General features: G+C 42.5%; 1 long non-coding RNA gene across 1 annotated transcript; it reads left to right on the plus strand.

Annotated features, from left to right (window-relative positions):
• Positions 1-6949: 6949 nt before the first annotated feature.
• On the plus strand, positions 6950-9478 carry LOC127332442 (uncharacterized). The gene is made up of 3 exons (XR_007870473.2): positions 6950-7911; positions 8004-8079; positions 8387-9478. It is a non-coding gene; the product is annotated as an uncharacterized lncRNA (long non-coding RNA).
• Positions 9479-9904: the final 426 nt, after the last annotated feature.

Consider the following 9904-nt stretch of genomic DNA (forward strand, 5'->3'; position numbering starts at 1 on the left):
TCACGTCATTAAGTTCATTTGCTATAAGCTTTCGATACATAGTTACCTAGTCCTTTCGACCATGATATCATGTAAATCACTTATACCGGAAGGGTACTTTGATTACATCAAACTCCACTGCGTAAATGGGTGGTTATAAAGGTGGGATTAAGTATTCAGAAAGTATGAGTTGAGGCATATGGATCAACATTGGGATTTGTCCATTCCGATGACGGATAGATATACTCTGGGCCCTCTCGGTGGAATGTCCTCTAATTAGCTTGCAAGCATATGAAAGGTTCATAAGAGACCACATACCACGGTATGAGTAAAGAGTACTTGTCAGGAGACGAGGTTGAACAAGGTATAGAGATACCGATGATCAAACCTCGGACAAGTAAAATATCGCGTGACAAAGGGAATCAGTATCGTATGTAAATGGTTCTTTCGATCACTAAGTCATCGTTGAATATGTGGAGCCATTATGGATCTCCAGTTCCCGCTATTGGTTATTGGTCGGAGAGAAGTCTCAACCATGTCTGCATAGTTCACGAACCGTAGGGTGACACACTTAAGGTCTGATGTCGTTTGAGTAGATATGGAATATGGAATGGAGTTCGAAGTTTGTTCAGAGTCTCGGATGGGATCCAGGACATCACGAGGAGTTCCGAAATGGTCCGGAGAATAAGATTCATATATAGGAAGTCATTTTATAAGTTTGAAAATGATCCGGTGCATTTATGGAAGGTTCTAGAAAAGTCTGGAAGAAATCAGTATGGAAGGTGGAGTCCTGGAGGGACTCCACTAGCATGGCCGGCCAACCCTAAGGGGGAGGAGTCCCAGGTGGACTCCACCTAAGGTGGCCGGCCATCCCCCTCAAGGAAAGGTGGGAGTCCCACCTTGAGTAGGACTCCCTCGTTGAGTAGGTTTCCCACCATATGGGAAGTTTTGGGTTGGGGTCTTATTCGAAGACTTGTCGTCCAACACTTGGGGCTTCCACCTATATAATGAGGAGCCAAGGGGAGGGGCCGGCCACACAAAAGCCCCCTAGGCCGCATCCCCCAAGTGGCCGGCGCCCTAGACCCCCTCTCTCCCCAAACCCTAGCGCCCCTCCTCCACATATCTCTCCCGCAGCGCATAGGCGAAGCCCTGCCGGAGATCTCCACCACCACCACCACCACGCCGTCGTGCTGCCGAGATTCTGAGGAGGATCTACTACTTCCGCTGCCCGCTGGAACGGGGAGAAGGACGTCGTCTTCATCAACACCGAACGTGTGACCGAGTACGGAGGTGCTGCCCGATTGTGGCACCGTCAAGATCTTCTACGCGCTTTTGAAAGCGGCAAGTGATCATCTTCTGCAACAACGAGATCTAATCTCGTAGGCTTTGGAAATCTTCAAGAGTTAGTCTCGTGATCCCCTCGTTGCTACCATCTTCTAGATTGCATCTTGGCTTGGTTTTCGTTCTCGCGGTAGGAATTTTTTGTTTTCTATGCTACGAATCCCTACAAAATAAATAGGGTCCGTCTGATGTCTAGTCGACTAAGAACTAATAGTTCTCAGTCGATTCCTAAACCACTTAGTATTTTTACACGTCGATGCTTTGGCTGGAGTTTGGTGCGTTTTTCTTTAAGGCATGAACATTGTACAACCTATGCCAACGCATTAAATAGTCGAGCAATTTTAGTGCGTGTCTTTGAAAAATAGGAGAAAGCGGGTACAAAAAATTAAAATAATATTTCCATGCAATTTAAATCGTAGAGATACAATCTACCATAGTTTTGTTCATCATACAACTGTTGGAACCAAGTGCAACTCCTGGCCAACATGAAACATAATGCTAATCCAATGGTAAGAAATCACGCTTTCCAAGTTATTAAAACATAGTTGCAACCACACTTACAACTGGTGAGGCACAATTCCAATTCTACTTGCACTAGGAAGGTGCAGTTGCAACACCACGTGCAACTGGTAAATCACATTTGCAACTTTATTTGAAATAATATATTACAGTTGCAATCTCATTTGTAACTGAAAAATCACATTTGAAACCTCTTGCAAGAAATAAAATCGTAGTTGCATCCCACCTGAAACTTCCACCAAAGAAAAATGTACTATGCTGATGGTTCAGAATGGCACAAAAAATATTAAATGCTACTTGCAACTGGTAAACTATGGTTGCAACTCTACTTAAAATAGAAATTACAGTTGCAACCCCTAACAGGAAAATCTGAGTTATAGCCCCACTTACAACTAGGTAATATTCCAGTTGCGACCTCACTTGCAACTCACAAATTTCAGTTGTATCCACACTTACAACTGAAAAATCTCAATTACAACCTCACTAGCAACTGCAAAAGTCTCAGTTGCATATCCAGTCGCAACTAGAATATCTTAGTTGTAGTCTGGCTTGCAACTAGTCTCAGTTGCAACCCCACTTCCAACTGAAAATTTTAAGTTGCAACCCTACTTGCAACTGAAAATTTTAAGTTGCAACCACGTACACTTGCAACTGAAATATCTTAGTTGCATACCCACTTACAACTCCCATGCTACCATGAATGACGACACAATCCAATGGCTACGGAGTCGACTGAGCTCTAACATAAATGAAAGTTGGCCGACAATTAGTAAAAATCATAACTATAAAAAATTGTACAAGCAACCAAGTAATAAGATTTATTGAGAATATACATCACGATATCGACAATAACTTTAGTAGACTGAAAATAAGTATTTATAACTTTATTGCAATAATAAATGAGGTTTTTTCCTTATAATAAATAAAATAATAAACTTTAGCATCACACCGTCACAAAAGGAGATGGTCTAATATTGAACAAAATTTACATAGCCGCGAGTGGCACTAAATATTCGACCATGGGATAAAAATGCCACCATATGGCAACAACCCTGTAAAATGCGGTCGCGCCATTTTAAAAAATTAACAATATTTTGTACAAGGATCTCATAAAAGAAATTTTGCAACATATGTAAAAATTTGTCTCTAGTAGCCATATACGCTACAAGCTAAAAAAAAATTCAAGCTACTAGCTACTAACCTGCATGCTACTGAACCGTACACGCATACATCCAGAACGTACACGCATGGATTAGCTGCCACCTTGCACCATTAGCATATAGTAACAATGGAATCAAACATTTTAAAAAAAATAAACAATGGAATCAAACAACAAGACAACAAGAGCTAGTAGAGTGCGGAAGCCCACACGACATCCCAAAACGAGAAGAGAAAAGACGAACAACAACCACAATGGGCCAGCCGGACTCCAACGCACCAAATCTGAATCTTAACTCCAGAAACAATCCAACGGAGCAGGAATTAGCTGAGAACGAAAATAGTTCTCAACTAGCTAAAAATTAGCAAATTCCTTCTTTTATTTATTTATTCATCCATTGTTCCCTTTAGCTCCATTTAATTTATTTCTCATTCGGTTTTTACTATTTTATGATTTATTTACGCTCCACCTGACTGTGTTTTTATTTTCATCTCTTTGTGTACCATAGTAAATTTGATACGGTAGTGAGTGAGGTTAATGAGGCACAGGCTGCAGGGTATCCCGATTCTTTGGAGAGAAGGATATGTACCGATCTCGACCAACAAATGCTAAATATATATGATCCTAAATGTACACTTTTATTTGTAGACACAGGAGCTACCACGACTAGGTATATGTGGCACATACGAAGAGTTAAACAAACTACATTATTTAAATTTGTACTTATTGGCTGTACTCTATGTCTACCTAATGCTTTGTTTGATTACAACAACCAATGTACCCATGGTTAAGAAAAGCAACGCGCTACTCATCCTTCACCCAATGAAAACCCACGGCCATGGTATAGATCAACGAATAGAAATGAAAGGCCTCCATTAGTTCAGGTAGTTACTCTGGGGATACGATAACAGCCCATCATTAGGATCTATAAGTACGTACACTAGGCACGGCTCTAGTCAAATGCCAACTTGCATGGAGCCCGTGAATAATGTACCATTTTTGTTCATGGCTATCAAGACCAACATCTAATTTCATGTAATAGAATATACTATGATTTGGATTCTTACTTTTATTAAGTAAGAGTTGTGGTTGCAAATTGGTAATAGTATGTACTTTATGAAGTACTTTATAGTCCAAGACATTGGTGAAGTAGAGTAATTTATCTTATGTTTGTGGTGGGTAATATCACACACCATGATAGTTCTAGCCGTACTACCTTAGCCGTACTACCTTAAAGTAGCTACTAGGAGGTTTGCCGCATCGCAACGCCACACCATTGGCTGTTAAACTGCTTGTTATAGTATTTTAAAGGTACTATATGGTACTATATTAATATATGGTACTATATGGATTATCTGAATTACTGCGAAAGTGTTGGAGAGAAAGCACTAATGAAGAAATATAAAAGTGGTACTATAATGCCATGGTTCATGGTTCAAAATTTTCTTTCCAACGTACCTAGGTATCACTGGAAAAAGTAGAACAATTTCCTCGTAAAAAAAAGAACACAAGGACGATATTCTTCCTTAATAGGGATCTCAATTGCACGAAGAAGAGGTAAGGGCTCCTTTGATTCAAAGGATTAGCATAGGAATTGTGTAGGATTTGGTTCCTATGGGAAAATTTCCTATATATGTTGTTTGATTCATAGGAACATATCATATAGGAAAAATTCCTATAGGAACCTTGTAGTGCAATTCCTATAGGAAACAAACATTAGCTCATACCTCATGAAAAAATTCCTTTGCTACAATCAAACACACTTTATCTTCCTATAGGATTCAAGTAGACATGCCATTCCAATCCTATACATTTCATATTCCTATGTTTTTCCTATCCTTTAAATCAAAGGAGCCCTAAAAGTGGAAGGGTCAAATTCCTATATTGCGGAAAGAAAGAAAGCATAAAAGTCTAAATAGCACTTGTTTGAAACATCTTAAAATATTCCTTACTCTTAGAAACTGTATTTTCGGTGGTCAAGGGGAAGGAATCATAAGAGGGAAAAATTGCGAGGCGATGAAAAAGAGGGTAGTATGGATAGAAAAATTACCGGGTGATCGTAGGGCGATGAAAAAATATAGGGAAGTATGCTAGTAGCACTACACAGAACGTAGCTACAGTGCCCAGAGCGAGGACAACACACATCGATTGGAAGATGCGATGTACGACAAACAATTTTTTCAGAAATACAAGAAAGAAGGCAGTAATATCTTCATAGATTAACAGAGGCGGCGGATAGAGTATTTTTGTTTTCAGAGTTGCTACAAAAGAAAATGGTACTATTTTCTCTGGATAAAAGAGGCAATAGGTGATGGAGTAAGTATATCTTTCTAAAGGTACCGTAGAAGAAGGTAATAGTGCTCTTCCCATGTGAAAGAGGCGATGGATGGTGGAGTAAGTTTTTTTTTCGATGGTACCGTATAAGAACAAAATATTATTTTCCCGGGTAAAAGAGGTGGTGAATGTTGATTTTTCAGAATTACCGCTAAATAATTATGCACCGGCGAAAAATTACTGGCGGGTAATTACTGTCCAGAATTGCGGCTGAGGTTGAAGAATCATGTAAAAATTACCACGCGTACGTGCGTGTCGTTGAGAAATTACTTCAGAGAAATATACGCCCTTGAAGAATTACTATTAGGTAGTTAACAACTTGTTTCATAGTTGACATGGGAAAATTACTATTGACGTTCAATATTTCTACCAAGAAGTTGCTTTAGGTTAAATGTAGTTGCCGCCTTGCCAAAAACTACTGCTAAAAAAATGTGATTAATCGGTGTGGGTCATTAAGTTACTGTTGAATATTTTTACCAATAAATTACACTATCAAATACTTTCAAAATTTACTTTCAAAATTAAAATAAAAAGTCTAAAAGAAAGTGCAAACCGGAGCACTATATTTGGTCCTAATCTTCAGCTAGGAGTACTCTCCCAAATTTGTGTTTGAAAATCCAACTTCAAAATTCATGAGAAATATCAAAAAAATTCCTAACATGAAGATAGTAAATTTCAAATTTGAATATGAATCACAGCTCCACGGTAAAAAGTATAGATACAGATGGTAGTAGATAATGGAATTAGGTCGTTAATTGGGGCCAAATTGGATTTGTCTTCTCGTATTTCTCATGATATGTACTGATCGAGTTAATTATGTATTCAATTTTGTCTGTTTCTTATGATTTAAACTAAGAAATCTTAGTGATCTTAGACAGGCTAGAACATACGTGCACACACGCTAGAAAAAGATTTAAATAAATTAAATAATTTTGTTGTAAATGGGATAAGCAAACAACGAAAAACGAGAAAAATAACAATCATAGGGAGATACTAGATTCTAACGTAGAAAAACTATTACGGCAAAGAGAGAAAAAGGGCACCACCTGAGCCACCAAAACTTGACTACATCAAAAATATTTACACAACGGCTGTAAAGTTTGCGATGAAGCGAAAAACTCTAGGCGGGAGTGTATCTAAAGGTATAAACGATGCCCCCCATAGGGGGTCTCACAGCGATCCTCGATTCTGAGCCATTGGATCTTGCCAGCAGCTCTAAGACAGGGGATCTTGGCCATCAATTCTGGACAGCAGCACTCCCTTGATCAAGCCATGCAATGGCCATGGTCTACCCGTATGCAGCTGCGCTCGGGACCCATGTTTGTCCGGGTCCACTCGTCATTCACATGGGCTAAGTGTTGGTTGGGTCAAGCGCGACTAGAGGGTGTGAGACAACCAGCAGGCAAAGCCTCCCTTTTCACCGTGCGTGGTGCACCCGCCCGACCACTGATTTGTGGGCCTTCTTTACGTGGGCCCCGAACGTCAGCGACCGAGTGTACGTGAGCTTCTGTGGAAGTACAGCCAAACAGTAACGCGCGGTGGCTGAGTTTGTGGTTTTGCTTGTCCTCCAGGGGCATTTTTGCCATATCGCATCCCCATTTCGTCCTTCTCCTCCACCGCCGTACGCGCGTGGCGGCTGGGAGGCGACGCCGTACGTGCTCGCTACAGCACAGTGTCGGCGAGGCCCCTTGGCCGCCTGCTCCTGCCCTTGTACATGGGGATTGGGGAGAGAGAACGAGAGCTCACACCCGAAACCCTATCTTCTCTTTTCCCCCCTTCTTCTTCCCTCGTCTGTCCTGTGGTATGGCGGCGCACAGAGGAAAGGAGCAAGAAGCAGGAGGAAGGAGAGGAGCAAGCGGTGGTGGCGCGAATGGATCTGGCGGAACGCGGCGGGGGGTGACCAGGCGCGACGAAGGCGGAGGCCTCCCTGTCCACCCCATGCCCGACCTAGAGTACGGTGGCGGCGACAAGATCCCGAGCGCGGTGGCGGCGTTGATCCCGCCGCCTCGTGCCTCGCATAAGGAGGCAGCGCGCACGCGGGCGCCGCCGCTGTTAGAGCGCCACGGTCGCCGCCGGTCGCGGGCGTCGTCATGCCAAGAGCAGGAGAGCACACGTCGTCGAGCGGCGGCGTAGAGAGTGGTGGCCGCGCGCCGCCTTGAGAAGTTCGTCCACAGATGGCGGGGCTCGAGATCTTCGTCGAGGGCGCTTCCCCCGCCTTGTCTTGCGCCGCCTCCCCTCCTCTCCCTGTGCTCCCCTCTTCCATTTTCGTCGCCTTCGCGGGGGAACTGTGCGAGCGCCGGCTGCCAGCCCCGCTCCCTCGCTCCCCAGGTGAGCTTTTTGCCGATGCGGGGAACCGCACGAGCCGCCGCCTCGAGCTGATTGGCGGTTACCAGCGCCCTCCTCATCATCCCTTGAGCCTAGGACCAGGGCCCCGGGGCTGCAGCGGCGCTCCGCCTCTCCATCCCCTGACGGATGCGCGAGTGAATCCTGCGGAGATGGGGCACGCAAAGCCGGCCAGGTCCAGGCTGCGCGTGGAGTTCTTAGACGACAAGAGTTCATCGCTTACTGGATGCTAAAAGGTTTGTTTCGATCAGGATTTCTCGGTCACAGTGGTCGATTTGATCTCGCGTTTGACCACTTGGATTTCCCATGTCATTCATTTGCCTTGCAGATTGTTTGTTGCGTCCTGGTGTCTTCGTGGGAGTAACATGGGCCACGGCAGCGGTTGAGTTCAAATGGAAACTCAGGTACCCAATCTTCTCTCTTTCGGTCTTTCCTCATAATTCTCTCTTAGTTTAATCCTCACAAATGATAAATCATGTTTCTGCACGTTCTATATATCTTGGGCAGAACCAGGAGATTGATCTCAAATTTGTTTCCTGCTCTTTCAATAATTTTGTTGGACAAATGTGAATAGAACATGAAACAAATTTATTTCCTGTTTCTTCAAGTAATTCAGGTAGTGCTTACGAAATATATGTAATTATATTGCACATTTTATTTGTCAGAAAAAATATGCCTAACCTTTTTTATTTCATATATGTTGATATATAGGAGGACCTAGACGGCTGCCGTCCTAGAGAAAGATGAGGACGTCCGCCCGCCACCATGGATTTCGCCGGCTCGACCATAGATTTTTTGTCTCTGTCCCATCATCTTCACCTCTGGCCGCATTGGTTCTGACCTGATCTTCCGCATCACAGCCTGGATGTCGCCAGCGTCATGAGATCAGGTGTTCGGGGCTGAACATCGATGGCGTTGTTGATCTCCAGGTTTGCCTCCCTCTCTGTGTTTTCATGTGCGTGCGTGTGTGATGGCTAACAATTCACCTTCTTCCTCCAACATCTCAGAATGTAGTTTGACTATGTTAGTCAGGCTCCATAGTTCGATGCATCTACAAAAGATATGAATATTGGATTTGGTCCATTAAGTTTTTGTTCACGAACGACAATTTCATTTTTGCCAAAAACACCCTGCGATGGTCGTGATCTCTGCTTCCTAACCTTCCTGAAGTGGTATCTCTCCAGGTCATAATGATGATATTACTCAATACATGTCGAGTTAAAACTGCTTTTTTCTATACCACATCAAGAGTATATTCATGAGTTTTTGTAGCTATATGTCCATTAGTTTTGTTCTCATATTAGTTTACAGTATTTTTGGTTGTCAGAAATAACAATGTAATCTCAATTTGAGGCACTTGGCATATCAGAAGATGATGATCTGGAAGGAGATGATGATTTGGAAGGGAACATACAATTAGATATATCATATTTATTCTTGCATATTATATTATGATGAATTGCATTAATCAGATCCGATCACCTAAAGTTTTTCTTGCAAAGTTGTAGACGGAAAATATGTCAGCAATGATCAAGACATGGATAAGATGTAAGAGCGAGTGCAGAAATATATAAGCCCTACCCGTTCTGAACTAAACTTGGCAGAAGAAAATTTCTTTTATTAAAGAAAAAAATTCTCCTTTATCAAATGTCTGTTAGTATTTTAAATATAACCATCTTACTGCTGGGTTCGTAATATTTGGAAAACTGCTGAATGCTTATTTGATTAACTAAATAGAAAGTTGCAAAGACGATGTTTAGAACATAATAGACCATCATTACTGCTAATAATGTGACATGCTTCTTATGCATGAATTAGGATACTTTAAGCATTCCAGTTTCATTTATAGCAAGATGAACTTTGACCGAAAATTACCTGAAGACCAAGTGCCCATTTTCTCTCAGCTGTAAAATCTTGCCTCAAGCCAAACGTTGGAGAGCCATACAGCCAAGCTTCAGGTGCAGAACTTGGTGTTTCATGTGAAACTTGAGAAAAAGATGAGCCAGACAGGTTAAATGAAGCACTAGAAGTCACGAGCAGCACTCCTATTTCTCTTCCCTGAAACCTCTCTTCTTCCCCACTACTTCTTCATCCCTGGCTCCTCCCCTTCCTTCCGGATCTGATGAGCAGCGACACATTGGGGTGGGCCGGCAGCTGAGCACCACAAACCTCAAATCATCTAAGAGAGAGAGCACGTGAGCCGTCGGATCTCTCCATCTGTGCATCTCA

Source organism: Lolium perenne, chromosome 4 (genome assembly GCF_019359855.2).
Source record: "Lolium perenne isolate Kyuss_39 chromosome 4, Kyuss_2.0, whole genome shotgun sequence".
Taxonomy (NCBI): Eukaryota; Viridiplantae; Streptophyta; class Magnoliopsida; order Poales; family Poaceae; genus Lolium; species Lolium perenne.